The sequence below is a fragment of the Pinus tabuliformis genome, chromosome 5_1 (genome assembly GCF_031772625.1).
Source record: "Pinus tabuliformis cultivar Carrire ecotype Pingquan chromosome 5_1, CPIR1, whole genome shotgun sequence".
Classification (NCBI taxonomy): Eukaryota; Viridiplantae; Streptophyta; class Pinopsida; order Pinales; family Pinaceae; genus Pinus; species Pinus tabuliformis.
In genome coordinates this window covers 720,026,307-720,046,462 of record NC_142305.1, presented here as the reverse complement: position 1 = coordinate 720,046,462, position 20,156 = coordinate 720,026,307, and the positions used below count along the sequence as shown (strand labels likewise).

General features: G+C 36.0%; 1 pseudogene; it reads left to right on the top strand.

The window, feature by feature from the left end:
• The first annotated feature begins 1,529 nt into the window (after positions 1-1,529).
• LOC149166944 (protein NODULATION SIGNALING PATHWAY 1-like) lies at positions 1,530-19,295 on the top strand (annotated as a pseudogene).
• Positions 19,296-20,156: the final 861 nt, after the last annotated feature.

Sequence of the window (20,156 nt, the reverse complement as noted above, 5' to 3'; positions counted from 1 at the left end):
AATATGACAGATCTCCTTTCTCCTTTTGCATCCAATTTCTTGACAGGGAACTAAAAACTATCTGTTTGATAGTATAAGAACAGATGATAGATATAGGCTGTATACTTGAAAACCCCTTCCCTATTTAGGCTCATGAATTGCTCATGGATTTTGTTGCTAATGAAGGTAGCAAAGTCAAACTTGATGGAAGGAGGGTGTCCTGGAATGAATATAGACATCACAGCTAGAATGGTTTCATCAACATACTCACTTGTTCTAAAACCCAGGACATAGGATATCATGTCAATGACAGTTCTTCCCACTTCATTGAAATAGACCTGGTGAAAAGGAGGTGAGTCTCTGGGCTGGGAGTCTGGGCTCATGAATAAATTGGCAATTCGGCCTATTTCAGCAGAGGATAGTTTAGAGCCTTGGTCCAGCAAATGTTTCATAGACAGAGGAGTCAAAGGATGATTAGGCTTGAATGCAGCATCTCATTTATTGAGTCAGGAGTGATATAGAACAGGAGGGTGCCATTTGGGGACATGACTACCCTTTGAGTAGGCTCATAGTTAGCACAGCATAGTCGGATTATATCAGGAAACACATTGACTGATGGAAGATAATATCTGGGCAGATTTGACTCCCAGATGCCATAGAGGTCAGTCTTGTTTAGATAGCTGTTTCTAATTTCACAGAAGGTTTGCAGATGGTCTTTGATACCCCTTAGGTCTTGTATTTGGAAGTCCCTATCAGCTAAGGGCAACCATTCCAGCTCCTTGTGTGGTGCATTCAAGGGGGAAACATTGAGGGCAACAAAAGTTTCCATTTTTCAATCCTCTGTGATTATTTAATTTAGAATTTGGAACTTTCGCAGCAACAATAGGTAAAATATGAGTTTTTGGAGCTCTGTGTGGAAATTGTAGGTCAAATTGAGTTTGAATTTTAGCTAAATGGAGGAGTTTGCAGAGGGAAACAAGTTTTGAGAAATTTCTTGGGAAAAATGGGCCGAACAGAGGTTAAAATGCAGAGGTTCGGGGGCGGCAGTGTGTTTTTTGTTATGGAACTCTGGTTTTTGCAAGGAATGGATAAAACATGCTATTTTTGCTGAAAATTGTGAAAAGTAGGGATAGGTATGGTGTATTTTCCAAGAATTGTCGATTGGATTTGCACAATTCTTTGGTTTGACGGATTTAACTCAGAGAAAACCGGAAATACACATGGTTTGGGAGCAATTGAGTAAATACCTGGTTCACTGGGCACTCTGTGAAAAATGTAGGTGGCAGAGTGAGCTGAGGGAACGAGAAATGGAGTTGAATTGCTTGGTTGGTGGAGTGTGTAGTAAAAATGGCGTTTTGGTCATTGAAAACCATGCAAATAGCGTGCAGAACAAACAAAGGGAAATGGGCAAAACGACGTTTTAACGGCTTTTTGACGAAAATTTTGATTTTGGCGGGTTTTTGGCGCGCTTTGGTTGGTTGACATCAGCATGACATCATCTTTGTTGGGTAGCGGGGGTACGAGGTCGACTTAGCAGTGACGTGGCGGACATGGCGGACGATATGGAGGTGGGGTGGTGGGTGACGTGTCTGCGAACGTGAGGGTGATGAGCGGGTGACGTTGGCGGGGCGGGGGCATAGGCAGTAAGCAGTTTGGCCCCCACATCGCCTTTGGGCGATAGTGGTTTTGTCAGAGGGGGCAGCGATCACGCCGGGCACCTGACGCGTGTCTCGCGTACGGCGGAAATACCGCCCATCCCCTGGACGCTATCGTTCGACATATGGGGGCTCGCGATATGGATGAGGACCGTCCGATCTGGGGGATTGGATCCGACGACTGGTGGCACAGTAAGCTGGCGGAAGGGTAATGTATGGGGCCCGCTATAATATTTCATGGCTTTATAAGGTTTTGCGGAGTATCGTAGTGTATTGCGATTTTGGGTTTAGTGGGTTGGTTATTTAATTAACCAAGTGTTAATTAAATTCCATGGTATATGTATGCGCGGGGAGGGTTGTTATAAGGTTCCAAGTGAACCTATAACTCCCGAAATATTATAGTATATGGCTATATTAAGCCGGGGGTTGGATATTATAAAGTTTGGGATTTTTATGGGTTTTATGTATAATAGGGGCGGGGAAAGCTTTTTAAATAGGAGCTATATAATAAAGTTAAAATGTTAATATGGTTTTATGGGTAGTAAATGCTAAGTTTATAAGGTAACAACTTAGGTTTTTAGGGAAATGAAAGTGAAATGGAATGATTATTTTTACACAAGAAATGTGGCTTGTTTTGACTAAGTAAACACAGAGTTCCACTTAGTATGTCTCATAAAATGAAATGAACTAGGACCATTGAGCAGATCCCAATGTCCTTGAGGGGATGTTAGTAAGTGTTCTTGGGGAAATGAGAGGGGGAATTAGTCATGCTTCAACTGAATTGCAACCACCTTGCTATGGTATTTGTGACATTCATGAGATAAATCAAATTCAACAAGACAAAACTGATCACCAACCTGCTTCTACAACATCCACCTGCCTACCCAGCCTAATACACCTAACATTTTTTCTTCCTTTGATTGGGTGCATTTGAACTAGCAAACCCTTTCTCTTTTGTTTTTCTTTTGACTACCCTCCTATCTAAGTTTGCCCTTATCTCTTCCAAGGCTCAGATTTAGCTGTTGAGACCCTTTGCTTCTCTACCTAACTAATGATCTGCCAAGCTTAAACTGTTTGGACATACTTTATTTCTCTAATTCTACAACAAGAAATTTAAACATGGATTGCCCAAGATTGAGCTATTGAGCCATCCATGAGGTGTGACAGAAGCCACTGATTTCATATTCTGGACTTATTTGCAAAAAATAGGATAGTAGTGGCATTTTGACTAGCCACTTTCCTGGTCTTTTCTTTGGGGTTCATTTTCTTTGTTTTCTTGACCAATTCATTCCTTTTACCCTTTGATTTCTCTTTTAGGGCATACCCTCTTTAAATTTTTTAAATTCTTGATTTTTTGAAAATATGGAACCTTTGCAGCATGGAAAGGATGATCATATTTGGCATTTCGATAGTCAATCATGAAATATGACACCTATTGGTATAGGAACCTAACACAATCAAACCAAAATATCTAGTGCATGCAAGGAATTCGAGTTCCTCAGCTGAAAAGGAGATGAAAAGGTAGTGTAATATCAATTGTAAACTAATTTGAGTGTCCAGGTGTTGCATGAGGTCAGGTGATCCATCCTTGGGAATTGTACAATCAATTTGGAGGAAATTCCTATCTTTTAGGGGCTAATTTCCTGAGGATTTGATAAGGAAATAGGATGCTTGGTGAGGAAATAATTGGTTAAGTGTTGGCCAGAGTTTATCAATGAGAAGAGAGAACAATTATTCTTTTGTAGGTTGACCTCAGAGCTAGAGCTCGCAATTGTAATAGTTTCTCTATTCAAATGATTAATGCAAAGAGGCTTGAGGGGTTTTTCCCAATTGGTTTCCTCTAGAAATCATTGTGTACTTGTGGTTTTGATTATTGCATGTTGTTCTAAATTGTGATTTCCATTCCATAGATCAATAGAGTAGAATTTTGTCTCTTTTTTTTCAATTTAAAATATTGAGAAGTTACAATTTATATCAAATTTATACATGGTATCAGAGCCTTGAAATCACATTAGAACCCAAATATTTTAAGCTTGTCTCTCAGGAATTCTGATTTGGAAGCTTTAGTGCAACACTTTTTTTTCTTCAGGATCAGGAGAATCTCTTTCAACAGACTGAGATTGGAGTATGCCCTAGAGGGTAGCTTGAATTTCATAGTCTGTAATGATAAAATGGAAGCAGTGCTCGATGAAAATGGTGTGTTAGAATATGATAAAACTAAAATTGCAAAAGACCAACAAGTAGCCCAATGGAAGAAGGATGTTGTAAAGTCCAAGAAAATTCTTTTGGAAGGTGTGAGAGACCATGTGGTCTCAAATCTCCATGTAAAAGATACAAAATTTTCTATGTGGAAGAAACTGACTGAGCTATTCAAAAATAGCAGTGACCATAGAAAATTGGCCCTAAAAGGAAAACTTCGAAACATTAGGATGTAGAAAAATGATACTATACCACAATATCTCTCCAGGCTTACATAAGTTTGAGATGAGATTGGAGGGGTTGGTGTGAATGTTTTAGAAGATGACCTAGTGAGCCTAACTCTTCTAGACCTTTAAAAATCATGGCACAACTACTAGGACTCTGTGAATGGAAGGGAAAATTTTCCGAATTGGGTAAGGTTGTGGCTTGATTTGGTTCAAGAAGAGTTCAGGAGAAATAAAAGAGATGGGACATCATCCAAAGCTGAGGATGAAGATAATTTTTCCCTGGTTGGAAAGGGGAAGAAGGGAAAAGGGAAGATGACCCAGAGAAAACCCAAATCTAGCCAAAATAATGGCAAGAAGAAAGGCACGAGTAAGACAAAATGCTTCCATTGCCATGAATTCAGGATCTATGTAACAAAATTTCCACACAAGAAGTCTAGGAAGAAGACATAAGGAGGAGAAACAGGTGAAGCATTTGATTCACAACTCAAATTAGATTTCACCCTAATAGCATGCACGACCAACACTGTTATGGGGAGTGTGTGGTGCCTTGATTCCAATGCCTCGTTCCATATGACATGGTGCAACGAGTTTTTCAATAACCTGGAGGAGAAGGATCTCCAAATGCATATTGAAATTGCGGATGATGGGAGGTACAGTGCTACAAGAATTGGTACTATCACCTTTGAGAGGGAGAATGCCTTTCCTCTTCAATTTAAATATGTTATATTTGTACCTAGGATGAATAAGAACCTAATCTCTATAGCAGTATTGGAGGATCATGGCTATGATGTTATTTTTAGTAAAGGGAAAAAATTTCTGACACACATAGCTACTGGGAAAGTGAAGAAGATTGGGGTTTGTGTGAAGAACATATACAAAATTGAGTTGGGAGATTGCACTACATTAAGCAGTAAGGTTGAAAAAGTGTTGAGTCGAGATGTTGGAGAAATTTGGCACATGATATTGGGTCATCTACACCATGGCGCCTTCAAAATAATGCAACAAATTACCACCGGTCTCCCTTAAGGCTCCCTTAACCAATAAGATGTCTGCAAGGGTTTCACATTGGGGAAATATGTCAAATCCACTTTCAATGGCTGAGATAGTAGAGCAGATGCAATCTTGGAGTGAGTCCACTCTAATTTTTGTGGACCCCTTTCTACAACTTCCACAAAAAAACATTTAAGAACTATGTTATTTTTATTTATGATTTATTTAGAAAATGATGGATCTTCTTCATGTGAAGGAAGGATGTTTTTTTCTCAGAATTTGTTGAATTCAAGACATTGGTTGAGAAGGAGATTGGGAAGAAGGTGAACAATCTAAGGAGCGACAATGGAGGTGAATTTGTTTCACATGCCTTCAAGGATTTCTGTGCGAAATAAGGTATTTGAAGGGAACTGATAACACCCATAACCCACAACAAAATAGGGTAGTTGAATTCAAGACATTGGTTGAGAAGGAGACTGGGAAGAAGGTGAAGACTCTAAGGAGCAACAATGGAGGTGAATTTGTTTTACATGCTTTCAAGGATTTCTGTGCGAAATAAGGTATTTGAAGGGAACTGATAACACCCCATAACCTATAACAAAATAGGTTAGCTGAGAGGGAGAACATGAGCATAGTGGGAGAAACAAGGGCCATGTTTCATGATCAAAGGTTTCCATTACATCTATGGAAAGAAGCATGCAACATCATAGTTTAATTGCATAACTAGAGTCCTCATAGAATACTTGGTATGATCAGATCGAAGGAAGATTTCTCTCGGAGAAAGCCTAATGTGTCTCATTTCAGAATTTTTGGAGCGTTAATTTATTGTCATGTCTCCAAGGATTCAAGGAAGAAACTTGAGCCTACAAGAAAGTTGGGAGTTTTTGTAGGATACATCGACAATCCACACAATTACTGGGTGTATTTTCCTTCACTGAGCATGACAATTGTGAGGATAGATGTCAAGTTTGATGAGGAGAAGGCTATTATATGCTCTCTAGAATGAGATATGAGTATCCGACCAAATAAATGGCTTCTAACTCCAAAGGAAGAGCCTCAGGATGAGATTCAGGAGGTTTTGGAGTAGCCACATCTACATGAGTAGACAAGAGGCAAAGTGAAGGCACCCACTCAACTAGAATCTTCCAGAGAGGGGAGAACAAGAACCAGAGAAGATGCTAGATTGTTGCAAGATGCAAGGGATAATGTGGGATCCCCAACATCATAATGCAGGAAAAGAAGCTTGTCTAATAGGTACACTAGTTACACGATTCTCGTGACTGAGCTCACTGAGATAGAGCCTTCCTCATCTGAGGAAGCAATTTCTAAATTTGTTTAGGTTGATGCCATGGTGGAAGAATATGAATCCATCATGAAGAACAATGTATGGGAGGTGGTGTCGAGACTAGAAGGGAAATCAGGGGTTCGTTCAAGATGGATCTACAAATTGAAGCATGCAAATGATGGGAGAACTGAGAAGTACAAGGGAAAATTTGTGGCCAAAGGATTCTCTTACATAGAGGGAGTGGACTATGAGGAAATTTTTGCACCAGTTGCAAGATATTCCTCAATCAGATCCATTATAGCATTGGCTACTCAGATGGGGTGGAAAATCTACCAAAAGGATGTGAAGTATTCCTTTCTCCATGATGTTGTTGAGGAGGAGATTTACATAGAGTATATGTTATGCAACCAACTCACAAAATAGAAGAAAATATAGATCAACGATTTCAAAATTAGCCTCTTCGAGGGGGAACATCCTTTACATTACACAAATGAATAATTCTTGGATGATACAAATGAAAAGGCCTCCTTTCTACATATAGGAGTCTAAGGGATCCCAATACAATTAGAGCCTACATAACAATAATATTGTATGGGCACAAAAATAACAATAGTGGGCTTCTATGGGGCACAATAATACAATACGGGGGTTGCACTAATAACAATAAGGGGTTACACTAGTAGTATAGGGACCTAACATGCCCCTCTCCTTCAAAAAGCATTGTCCTCAACACTTGAGTAGTTTTGGATGCTTCTGTATAAAATTCTCATTATCCCATGTGGAATCTTCAGAGGGTAAGTTCTTCCACTTGATGAGATACTTTGAAATTGATCGATTTTGTACTTGTTGATTTATTGTTTCTTTGACTACTTCAGGTTCCAATATGATTTTTCCTTCCTCGTCAAGTTCTGACAATATTGTTTGAACTGGGATCTTCTCACCTATAACCTTTTTTAATCACGAAACATGGAAAATTGGGTGCACTTGGGAAGATGCAAGAAGCTCCAATTTCTATGCCATAGTACAATCTTTTGTAACACCTTGTACGAACCATAATATTTTGGTGATAATTTATTATCCTTCTTAGCTTGCTTGAGGGACATTTGTTTGTATGGTTGTAGTCGTAGAAATACCCAGTCACCTACATCAAAACTTCTTTCGTTGTGATGTTGATCTGCCTGTTGTTTCATTCTATTCTACGCCAAAGTGATATTATCCTTTAAGAGTTTGAGAACTCGTTGTTGATGCTCGATGTGATCTTCCACGAATTGAACCTTAGAATTTTCTTTTAAAGATGATGTGATGGACGATGGATGATATCCATAAAGTTCCATAAATGGGTCATTTTTGCTGCAATATGGAAGGTAGTGTTATACCACCATTCAACGAGAGGCAACCACTTGATCCATTGTGTCTGTTTATCAGATACAAAGAAACGGAGATATCCTTCCAAAAATTTGTTCACTATCTTAGTTTTCCCATCAGATTGAGGATATAAGATGAGCTATGAGCTAACTGAGTACCTAGACAAGAAAATAATTTTGTCCAAAAATTTCCAGTGAAAATGGGATCTCCGTCACTTACAATAATCTTTGGGTTTCCATGTATCTTTTGAATTGTTTCCATAAATGCAGTAGCAACTGTACTGGCTTTAAATGGATGAGATAATGCACAAAAGTGTGCATACTTGGTAAGTTTGTCAACTACCACCATGATGACACTCTTTCATTTGGACTTGGGTAAACCTATGATAAAATCCATTGAAATCTCCTCCCCATGTTGACTTGGAATGGATAAAGGTTGTAACAAAATTTTGGTCTTAATTGTCTCAACTTTATTTTGTTGGAAAACCAAACATTCTGCCACAAACTTTTGAATATCAGATTTAAGGCCATCCCAAAAAAAATCTTTCTTAACCTTGTGGTAAGTTTTTAAAAATACTTAGTGCCCTCCTAAGGGAGAGGTGTGCAATTACAAATGAATCTTTTTTTTGAGTTGGGAATTTTTACAAAGGTATAGGTAATCTTTGTACCACGAAAAATTCATTTTTCCAGCTAAATGTATCAGATGTACTGGGATCTTGCTGCAAGTTTTGAATCAGTGATCACGATTCTTCATCATTCTTCCATTCATCCCTCACTTCGTTTATGCAATCTGGTTGGATAATAGAAATCGCACAGACTAATGTTTCCACATCCTCATCCTTTCTTGAGAGTGCATTTGCAACAACATTTTGCTTCCCTTTTTTGTAGATGATTTCAAAGTCATAACCCAACATCTTTGTGACCCATTTTTGATGTTCTTCTGAAGATAATCTTTGTTCTAAAGAGTATTTAAGACTATCATGATCTGTTTTTACCTTGAAGTGTCTTCCCATTAGGTAAGGTTGCCATTTCTTAAGTGCATGTAGTATTGCTAACATTTCCTTCTCATAAATAACTTTGTGTAAATACTTTCCTATGATTGGATGACTTAGCATGGGTTTAAAGCTGGTCATCCACCATCTGGCTAGTTGGTGGTGTTACCTCGTAGAAAAGGAAAGAGAATGAATGATATGCCAGATATTTTAGCTCTAATACCCAGAGCGAAAATTCTATCCACCTATCCACCATCTAGTAGAGAGCATGGTGAACAATTTAAGTTGTGGCTTGGATCCCAGGATCCTAGAAGTGCTACAAATGTTTAAGGACATGGTCCTTGTTGAAGATCACGAGGAGCCAAGAGCTTGGCTTATGGTACTAAAGAAACGACATGACTGGCCCTTGGTTTCAACATGTGGTCATATGTAGAAAAGATCCAAAAGAAAAAGAGCTAATGCACCTCAACATCATTGACTAATTCAAAGATTGACAAGGTGTTATGTGTTGATATAGTCAAGCGATGATTTCCATGGATAAAACCATGGGCATATGCTTATTGTAAATGAAGGATTTAAACCATAAATATAGAAGAGAAATAACTTTAGATGTTTTTATTGGTGTGTAAAATAAATAAAAAGTCCAACAAAAAGATCATTAATTTATGTGTGAGAGGAGCAAAGTGGGTACTATAGACAATGCATTTGTTGTTGCTAGTATTAGTATAGGGTGAAGAAAAGAAAGAGCTTAATAATTGAATAACACTAATTGGGGATCAAGGTTCTTAGTAGGTAGGTGCCTACTAAACTTTGGGGATAGATGTATCTAGTGGGTTAGAGCTTGAAAAATAAGAAAGGGATAATATCTCTGGCAAGTGGGTGCTTGTAAATTTTGTAACTATAGGTGGGTGCCTACAATAATCATTTAAATAAAATAAAAACTATTTGTGGTTTCATCCCTTTATGGGTTTCCACATTAAATCTTCATTTTTCTACGTGATCATTTAATTATATGACAATTTTATGTTTATTTCATAAATGTATAAGAATTAAGAATTGATGTGAAAATTTACTTTGGGAAACAAGAATACTGATTCAAGCCCCCCCTCTCAGCATTCAAAAAAAAATTAATCAGACGTTCCTTGATATTTTTACTTAATATGATCCAAGTTTCATTGTTTGAAACCTCCTAGGAAAAAAGTTATTGCGAAAATGCTAAACTGACCTGTTTGAAATTAATTTTAGGAGCATTCAATAACCTAGAAATCCTTATAGCATATATTCAAAATGATAGAAAATTAATATTTTGAAATTTTAATATATTCATCGAGATTTATCCTCAGTGTGGTCCAAGTTTCATGGTTTGAAACCTCCAAGAAAAAAAGAAGTTATAGTGAAAATGATGAACAGACCTGTTTGATATTGATTTCAAGAGACCCTAACTTCCATGGAGCATATATATGAAAATATGGAAAAACAAGATATGAACTTTGAGGTATATATTGCTTGAAATGTATCCTGAATATTCTCCAAGTTTCAACTTTTGAAACGGAACCAGATTGGATCATTATATTTTTTTTCATCCACATCGATGCATTTGGAGTGGAAAAAATGGAGGAATCAGCTCACGGGACCACTTTTACTTGCAGGACCCAGTTTGGCAAAACGAGGTCTGAAACCTTCTGGGAATGTTTTGAGGCATCAAATGATGTTTTTTGAGGGTAATTTTTTTTTGCTTTAGTGCAACACTATTTCATGCTATTCTACACATAAATATATTTCCAACGATGCAAGAAGCATGTCAATCAGAGTCTGTATGCAAAAGTTATGCCACTCAGAATTTAACCTTCCTGTTTTCACACCTATAGTTCGGGAGGATGTCGCGTTAGCTCCCATTATTCATGGAAAATGGGCTAGCCACATGATTATGATGTAAAATACTCTAGAAGAGTCTATATTGTAACTTTACTTAAGAGTTTATGTAGTCAAAATTAACCACTAGTAGGCTATCAGGCTATGTTATAACCAGGCCACTAGGAGGAAGAGGCATGTCCATTCTTTCGAGAGCATTTTATTCTGTAGATGAGAAAGATAGCCAGGAGAGATAGGATGTAGAGCACACACAGAGTATCTATGCACTGTAGAAGCCTATGGGCCATAAGCATTAGTTATTTGTACCTACATCCATATTTCCAGACAAAAAAAGAGAGCGAAACGACCTCACCTTCTAGCTGGGTTTTCTCTCGAAAGGGTTTCCTAGAGAGCATATCTTGTGTCTTATGTGTGTGTGTGTGTGAGCATATTTTCCCATTCTCTACTTTTCTACATGATTTCCATTCACATGCATGCACTAATTATAATAAAATCTACAGATCTAGAAATTAAATAAAACTGTAATAGTGTAGAATCTCAAAATTTTAATATAACATTATCAGATATGTTGTGATGAACTGTCCAGTGGAATATCTATGGTAGATTACTAATCATTTGGTATCAGAGAAGGTTTATTTGGGCATTTTGTGGATATTGTAGGGATCTAGATCGGTGGGGCCGAAAATCGTAAAACCCTAATCATGGTTCACAAATCTGTGAACGAACCTAATGATCCTCTAGAGGTGAGGTTTTCTAGGCTTGAACAACAAGTCGCAAAAATAAACTACAATGTAAACCTACTCATGGTAGCCCTAAGCAATAAGCTAGGGATATTTGGAGACAGTGGGGGTTCAAATGCAGATGATAAATCAGAAGGGGGGTTGAGAGATTAGGAATGCATGGAGAACCAACTGAAGAAAGAACCCAAAAATGATCAACCTAATTCGAGTGTTGTGAATCAATCCCTATTCAAAATGGAAGCAAAATTCGATATCAAGCTGCACCATGGTGAGATTGATTGTTTGAAGTTGAACCACTAGTTGCAGTAACTAGAAGTTTACTTCAACATACATTAGATCTAGGAAGGGGAAAAGATCTCATTTGTGCGACTGAAATTAGAGGGCCATGCAATGACTTGGTGGGAGAGCCACGCAGAAACCCTGAGGTTGGAGGGAGAACCTCTAGTGACTAAGTGGGAGGTTTTCAAAACCCTCATTAAGGCACAATTTATCCCATTGGGTATGTGGAGGACTAGTGGATTCAGTGGCATTACTTTAGGAAAAGTCGAGCCAAAGCATGAAGGAATACACCATGGAATTCAGAAATATGGCTATAATGTTGGGTATCTCTCCAAAGAACCAGATGTACTCCTCAAGTATTTTGGGGGTCTGCACCGCTATCTATGCGAGTAGGTGATATTGCTCAAGCCCAAATTGAAGGACAAGGCTGGTGTATAGATGCAATACCTGAAAAACATACACTAGTACAAAATGGTTAATTAGTTACTAAAAAAAAGACTAAATTTTGCATATAAATGACCATTTTTTAGTCGGTGAACAGTAATAGCTAATTTACAGTATTTTATAATGTGACCAACTTTTAGTCATTTTTAGCTTAGTCATTAATTGGTTGTCTCAATTTTATCTTCTAGTAGTATATTTAGTCATTAATTTAGTCATTGATTTAGTTATTAATTGCCACAATTAATGACCAAATATACAACAAAATATATTACTAAATAATCACTCGAAAAACCCAATTAATGACCAAAATGTTGGTCATGTTATAAGATACTGTAAATTAGCTAATAATAGTCATATATATGCAAATTTTAGTCATCATTTGAAACCAATTAATGACCAAAAAAATATGACTAAATTTTGGTCGTGTTATAAGACATTGCAAATTAGCTACTAACATTTGTATATATGCAAAATTTAGTTGTCCTTTGTAATCACAAATTTATCATTTGTTATAGTCATTTATATTTTCTTGGTAGTTTCATATTCCTTATATATACGACTAATTTAGTAGTTTATATTCATTTCATTTACTTTAACTAATAATCATTATAAACGACCAATTTAGTCGTATATTCAGTTTATTTGTGTTCATCATTAATCAATATAAATTACTAATTTAGTAGTTTTAGATTGATTCTATGTGTTCATTATTAATCAACATAAATTAATTAGTATGATTTTGCGAGTAAATTAAAAAAATGTCATACAATGTTGATGTTCATTTAATATGAAAACACAAAGTTAAATATGTTAATTACAATACTAAATAATATCAAGTGCAACTATAAATAATTTCAACCACAAAAACTCTATTATATGAAATGTCAAGTATTACAATACGAGTTTCTAACTTAATATTGGTTGGACAACAATTTGCACATGAAATATTGTTTCATCACTTCAAAAACATTATCATTATGTTGCCAAGGCATTGTAGGTGAATTCAACGACTTTGAAGACTTGATCATCAATCTCTATGTGTGTGTATCATGCGAGATATTGTTCTTACAGGTATCACTAGACTGGTTCTCTTCTCTCTCTCTCTTTTTGCATTTGTCGCTCTAGTGTTATTTTCTCCTCTTTCTTCAATTCCTGCTTTTGATCATCAATATTAAGTTCCTCTTCTGAAATGAAAGAAGATATAATGTAGAGTATAAGACATGAAATATGATGAACACTGGAATATAAACTAAATTAGACTATAAACGATTTATACGACATATACCTCAACATCAACTGTGTCAATGTCATTTTTCCCCAAAAAAGCAAGAAACTCGAACACATTTTCTTTAGTTGGGCGATAGTGGCCAGATGACCTATATAAACAAAACAAATAAAACGTCACCATAGAAAAATAAAACCTTGGGAACTTAATAACAATCATATCAGCTAAGTTACAATCTAAAAATATTAAGTTGTAGATATCTTGTGAAAACATATGGAAAGAAAAATACAACATAATAAATAATGTATGAGAACTAGATGGAAAATTGTATCATAGAAGAAACAAATTCTCCTATGGCTACCCATACATGTGGGTGGGTAACATGTCCCAATATGCCATGATCTTTAGTGTCCAGAGGAAGTAAAATTCCTACTAACATAATGATTGATTGGTTGCATCTTGGCCTTGCCTCTCCTTTGTGAGTCAAAAAAATAAAAATAAGTCCATCATTAACTAGTTGTACTCCATAGTATCATTTTTGCATGTTATCTCCACATACCTACCAAAAATGTCATATATTCCAAACAAATGGAATTTTGGAATTGTTTCTAAACCTATTTGATTTATACAACCTTCCAATGTATCTAACCAAATGTACCCACTTGATTTTCTTCTTTCATATTCATTTACATCCTAAAAAATATTTGTTTCAAAAACAAATACATTCCCAATATATCCAGATCCTAATGCTCATCCATATTTGCCATAAACCATAAGAATTAATACTCTTTTATGATCAACATTGTACAACAATGAAGCTACACAAAACTAACTATTCATATAAAACAAAAATGAAGCTATTAGTATAAAACAAACAATGAAGCTACACAATGAAGCTTAATTTATATTCGTATAATGAAGCTTAATTTCTATTGGTAACTAAACAAACTAGAAATGAAGTTATTGGTATAAAACAAACAACAATGAAGCTACACAAAACACTCAATCAATCGATATAAATTCCAAACATAATGAGAAAAGGAGCAGTGCATCATTCTCTACCATGTGTTCTACCAAATAAAATGGTAAAAATACTAGAGGAAAATTCTCTTCTTTACAATGCATTTTAAGAAGAATAAATAGATATTCAACTCCTTATATTATATTTTAACAAATCCATTTGCATTCCAATTTTGAAGTACCTCCAAACAAAGAGATATAACATTTCAAGTTTCCACATACATCATAGAAATTCAGGATGATACTTCCATAAACAAGAAAATTAATTAGACCCAGACAAATCACATACTTGTGAAAAGAAAAGGTATGCAAAGAATTGGTTATCTTGCACAAATAAAAAAGTTTCATTGTTTTGTTTGCGGATCATGTAGCCAATACCCACTCATTGAAAGAATTGAACGCAAGAGGGTTAAACTGAATAAATAGGAATACAATTTATAAACAAAAAAAAACAAAAATAATACCTCAACCAAACAAAACTCATACTGCAATAGAAACAAGAAAATAAACCTTATTGATATGTGCATGAATTGAAAGAGAAATGAGAACAATCTCACAAGAAGGAAAGTGCGAGAGAAAATCAAACTATACACTCTATATTATATTAGGTATATACAAGAGTATAAAATTGGTGGATAGAAATATTTTATGAGTTAGGAGAGTGATAATCTTTCACCCACCTCATTGTAATAAACTTACATATTTCACCAAAATTGCTAGGGGAAGATGCATTAGGTCTTTTCCAATCGAAATTTGTGAGGGATGCACATTTTCTGGAAATTTCTTAGGACTTGTACTTGCCCTTATGCATCTATAAGTCATGAGTGGTGTGTATCTATTTTTTTCCTTTGAAATTCATAAGGGAAGCCCCTTCTGCTGAAATTTCTTGAGACTTGCACCCATCATTGTCCTTTTGTAAGTCATGAGGGGTGTGTATTTGTTTTTTCCTTTGAAATTCATAAGGGAAGTCATTTTTTATTAAAATTTCTTGGGGATTGCACCCATTCTTGTCCTTCTGAAAGTCATCATGATGGGTATGTATTCTCGCAAAATCACTCGTGAATTGTACCTTGGCTCTTTACTTTGAGGTTCACATCATATATTTGGGGCATAATTTCTCACCACTGAACTAATTCATCTTTGGAATATTTTTAATAGTTAGGTTCAAATTTGTTAAAATCTATGAGATCTGTTTTTGGAGCCCATGATTAAGTAACTTGTTTAGTGTTTGGAGCCCTCCACTATGTATATCACTAAACTAATACCTCTTTGGAATATTTCTAATTCTTTGGTTTAAATATGATAAAATATATGAGATTTTTTTAGATCCCATTATTACATAACCTATTTAGTGGAGGCATCCATTGTGTATATACAAGCCTCTAGTTTAAATGATATTTTACTTGCTTCTATAACCACATATCTACATATATTGATAGGCTACCACAATTTTTGAAATGATTATGTCGTTATTCGAGGTTCAAATTTGATTCTTTAATGGCACCACATGTTATCTCAACTACTAGACCACAACATACTCTTTTTCCTGTAACCATGCATTTGGAACATTAAGAATAGAGGGAGGGGGATGCCCCAACTCATGAATTTTTTTTCACTGAAAATTCAAGTTTTAATAGTCAAGAACTTTGTTGGGTCCAACTAAATTCATCTAAAGTTAATGTCATTTTAGTGGGGAGATATTTACTCACATCCATCTTCATGCAAATTCTAGCACAGGGGACAATCACCTTTCCTTAAAGAAGACCATCGTACAAAAAATACAAACTCTCTAAACTGTTTAGGAAATTTCTTTTACTATTTTTCAGATGAGAGGCTCATGCTATGGAATAGGCTTTGAAGCAAACAATTATAACATTTTAGTTGGGAGATCTTTACTCACATCCATCTCCATGCAAATTCTAGCACATGAGACAATTGCCTTTCCTGGAAGTGGACCACTAGAGAAGACACCAACTCTCTGAACTACTTATGAAATTTGTTTTACTATTTTTCATATGAGAGGCTCATTCTCTGGAAGAGGCTCTGAAGCAGACAATTATAACATTGGAGTAGATTTACTCTCTTGTTATTTCTGCTATTTATGTTGATCTTCAAGGATTATTTTTTGATTCTGAGTAAATCAAAATAACTTGAAATGAGATATGTTGCTCCTTTCCCTTCTAATTCCCCTCACCTTAAAGCTCTATATTATGGATTATATTGTTCTAGGTAGACGATGGAGAAGAAGACACTATTGATATTTTTGCTACTGATTTTGTTGTTCATTCCACAACTTTGACCAAATAGATTTCTTATCTGTGAAAATTCCTCAATATGAACCCCTACTGCAACAAGTGATGATATTACTCCTATTTTTTAAATCCATTAAACAAATTATTTACAATTTGCTATGAAAAATATTGCAATACATACATTGCAACCTTCACTTAATTAAATATTATGCAGAAACAAGAGACTGAGCAAGAAAGAAAATACAACACAATAAACACCGTTATTTTTGGACAAATGTCCCTAAAAAAACCTCAGTGTGGGAAAACTAGTGCAACAAATGTTAGTGTTTTATATTATTAAGTAGTAGAACATTCTGAATACATCTCTGAATACCTCTCAGGTTGTTTAGTTAAAGAGAGAGAAATACTGGCAGAAATATTTGTGAGATTAACTCACAGAATCACTGAGAAAATCTCGACTGATCTGGATATTGAATGAAGTGCCTTTGGCAGACCCTACACTTCTATAGATAGTCCTCACATAGTCTCTGCATCAACCTCTCTAAGCTCTGTGTCACCTAGTCTATTGATCAATTTGTTGCCCGAAGTCTCTGCTCTCAGCCTCCCATTTTCACACCTTGGCTCCCGACTTCTGAAACTGACTCTCCTCATCAAAATCTTAGACTCTCTCTCACTCTTTGCGCTACCTCTGCGTGGCCCTGCGTCAGCCTCTGTGTCTGGGCTACTGGATCACTCTCTTCCTCTCCCTGCTAATGATTCTCAGAACTAAGAAAATATCTCTCTCTCCAAATCCTATCCCTACCCCTCAACTGCAAGAAATCTACTCGATCAAAATTTCCTCCTAAGAACTTCTTACTTCAGAAATTCGATCTCTTGATCTCTCGGTGTGATTTCCAAATGATCCTCAAGCTCTCTTAAATAATCTTCTCATTGACATTCAATGACCCAGATTAAAAGATAATCAATGGCTAAGGTCATTTTAGCTTTATCCTCCTCTTCTTTTAGAAGTTACACCCACAATTAGATTAATACCCATTAATATTTTTAATTTCCTAAGTTTATACTTAGGGTCCCATTAAAAAATATTAATTATTTTAATAAAATCCTCTCTAGGTGGAATTTCCCAAAACACTTTCTGGGTTCTTTAGAATTGATGTGCCCAAGTCCCCCTGCAAAATTTGAGGCCTAGAGAACATCTAATGCTACTCCAAATCAACATTATGTGCATTTGATTATAAAACCAAAAATGATTAATTTGTTTCTTTGTTGAATACAGAATGATGTGGAGGATTCTACAAGATAACCAAGAAGATAAAAATAGTTAGAGTCTCAGGTGAATCTACTAAAGGAAAAATCTGGAATGTCTTTGAAAAAAATGCAGCCTCTCCCCACACAAGAGAGAGTTTGGGTCATGGAAACCACTACATGCCCCAGAAACTAAGTTCTATGCATGGAGAAGAATCAAACAATCAATTAGATTTGGACACCACAGGAAACAACAACAACAATAATAACAACAGTAGCAATAGCAACAACAAAGGCAGATAAGGTGGATGCCAGAGTAGTCCACCTAATCTTCCCAACGAATCGATATGGGTTGAACAACTACTAAACTCTTGTGTAGTGGTTATAACCAACAATAACATTGTTCACATTCAACATCTCATATGGGTCTTCCATGATCTTGCATCAATCTTATGTGATGCAAACCATAGGCTTGCAACACATGGGCTGAGAGTTTTCATTGCTGAGATCATGCATCCCAACGCATCTCTTCCTTGCTCGAAATTCCTCTCTGCAGATCCAAAGTTGTTTCATAGGGCTCTCATCAAGTTTCATGAGGTAAGTCCATGGTATTAGTTGTTGTACACCATAGCCAATAAATATTTTCTCGAAGCCTTTGAAGACAAGACCAATAAGCTCTTCATGTAATAGATATTGGTGTTTCTCATGGAATACAATGGCCCACATTCATGGAGGCATTGGCTAGAAGACCACCTAGGCCTCCTAGTCTCCAAAGGCTAACTATCATATTAGACACTCTTGGGGAACCCTTTTCAGTTGGCACTCCTTCCAATGACTTCCCTAACCATTTAAAGAGGTATGCAAAGACTTTGAATCTTGATATGAAAGTCAATGTCATTGCACAACCCCTAGATTCCCTTACCAGTGAAAGCCCTAGGGGTCAAAGAATACAAGGCATTAGCTATCTGTGCACAATTTCATCTTCATCAACTCTTAGGAGAGGGATTGGACAAAAATGAAGTAAAAGACAATCAGTTAACATCAGTTCACCCTCATGACAAGTTCATCAAATTCATAAAGGACCTAAATCCCCAAGTATTTTTCTTGAGTGATAATGATATAGACCATTCGTCTCTTGATTTCATAGAAATATTTAAGAACTTTGTAGATCATCTATGAAGATTATTGGATTCCAACAACATATGTTTGAAGGGGAAAGAGTGTAAGGAGAGGCGTATGGTTGAAGGCGAGGCTGGCATGGGGTTAGTTAATAATGTAGGATATGATGGTGCTTCTCGTATGGAGAGAAAAGAGAGCCAATTGAAGTGGGTCACTAGAGTTAGGGAAGGGGGATTTGTGTGTCATATCCCTAGTGACAAAATAATTCATTGTGCAAGAGCCATTTTTCATAAACATGATTCAAATTGGGAGATGCATTTGGAGGATGGGTATATTTCTTTGTGTTGGAAGAGTCATCCTATCACCTTTTTCTCTTTGTGGAAGCCATCTTTGAATGAGCCTACATGAGTAGACTCCTTGTTTCACTCATATTCTGCAAATATTATGCATCTTTTTTTCATTAACTTCTATATTCTTGTTTCATACATATCAGTTTCATACGTATCATACATAGAAATGTACATAAACTTTGGTCTCTTGAATTTGTACTTTGGGTCAAATTCAATGCTTATATTTAATTGATAGCAGAAAGGATACAAATAATAAAGAAAAAAATGAAATTTTCATCTATTTATCATTTGATGCTCAATTAAAATCATTGTGTTGTAGTTTCACACAAGAACCTTAACATCATTGTTGATTGTTTTACCTTCACCCTATATATACAAGTGGTAGTCTACCTGTTATATGTTTTGGAGCTTTTTTAGGCATATTTTCTAGTAGAATTTACACATAATCCAACAAGGATTTATTCCAATTATATGTGAGAAAATTGATCTCATTCAAACTAGATAATTTAGCTTTGGTCAATGTACCTGAAGAGAGAACTACAACTTTTTATCCCAGTATAGTGCAAAAACACGACGACTCTACTTTCCCACTACTAGCACACATGCTCCAGGTAAAAATAATAGTAACAGAGGGAAAAAATGCAACATACTTCTCCGGAAATATTTCTTTGGGTGGCAGGATACTAACAAATAAAGGATTATTGCTTGACTGTGTATTTGGATAAGAAGTAGTTTCCACATGCAACATCCACTGAGGATGCTCCAAAAGTGAACAAAAAAGATACATAAGAAGTTGTGAATCTGTGGGCAGTTCTAGAGTCCATCTTTTGTTTACTTTGTTATAAAATTCCCCTCTTCCCTCAAACTTGCACACATGTTCCTTCTGCAAGTTCTACACATTTTCCCATACAAATTAGAA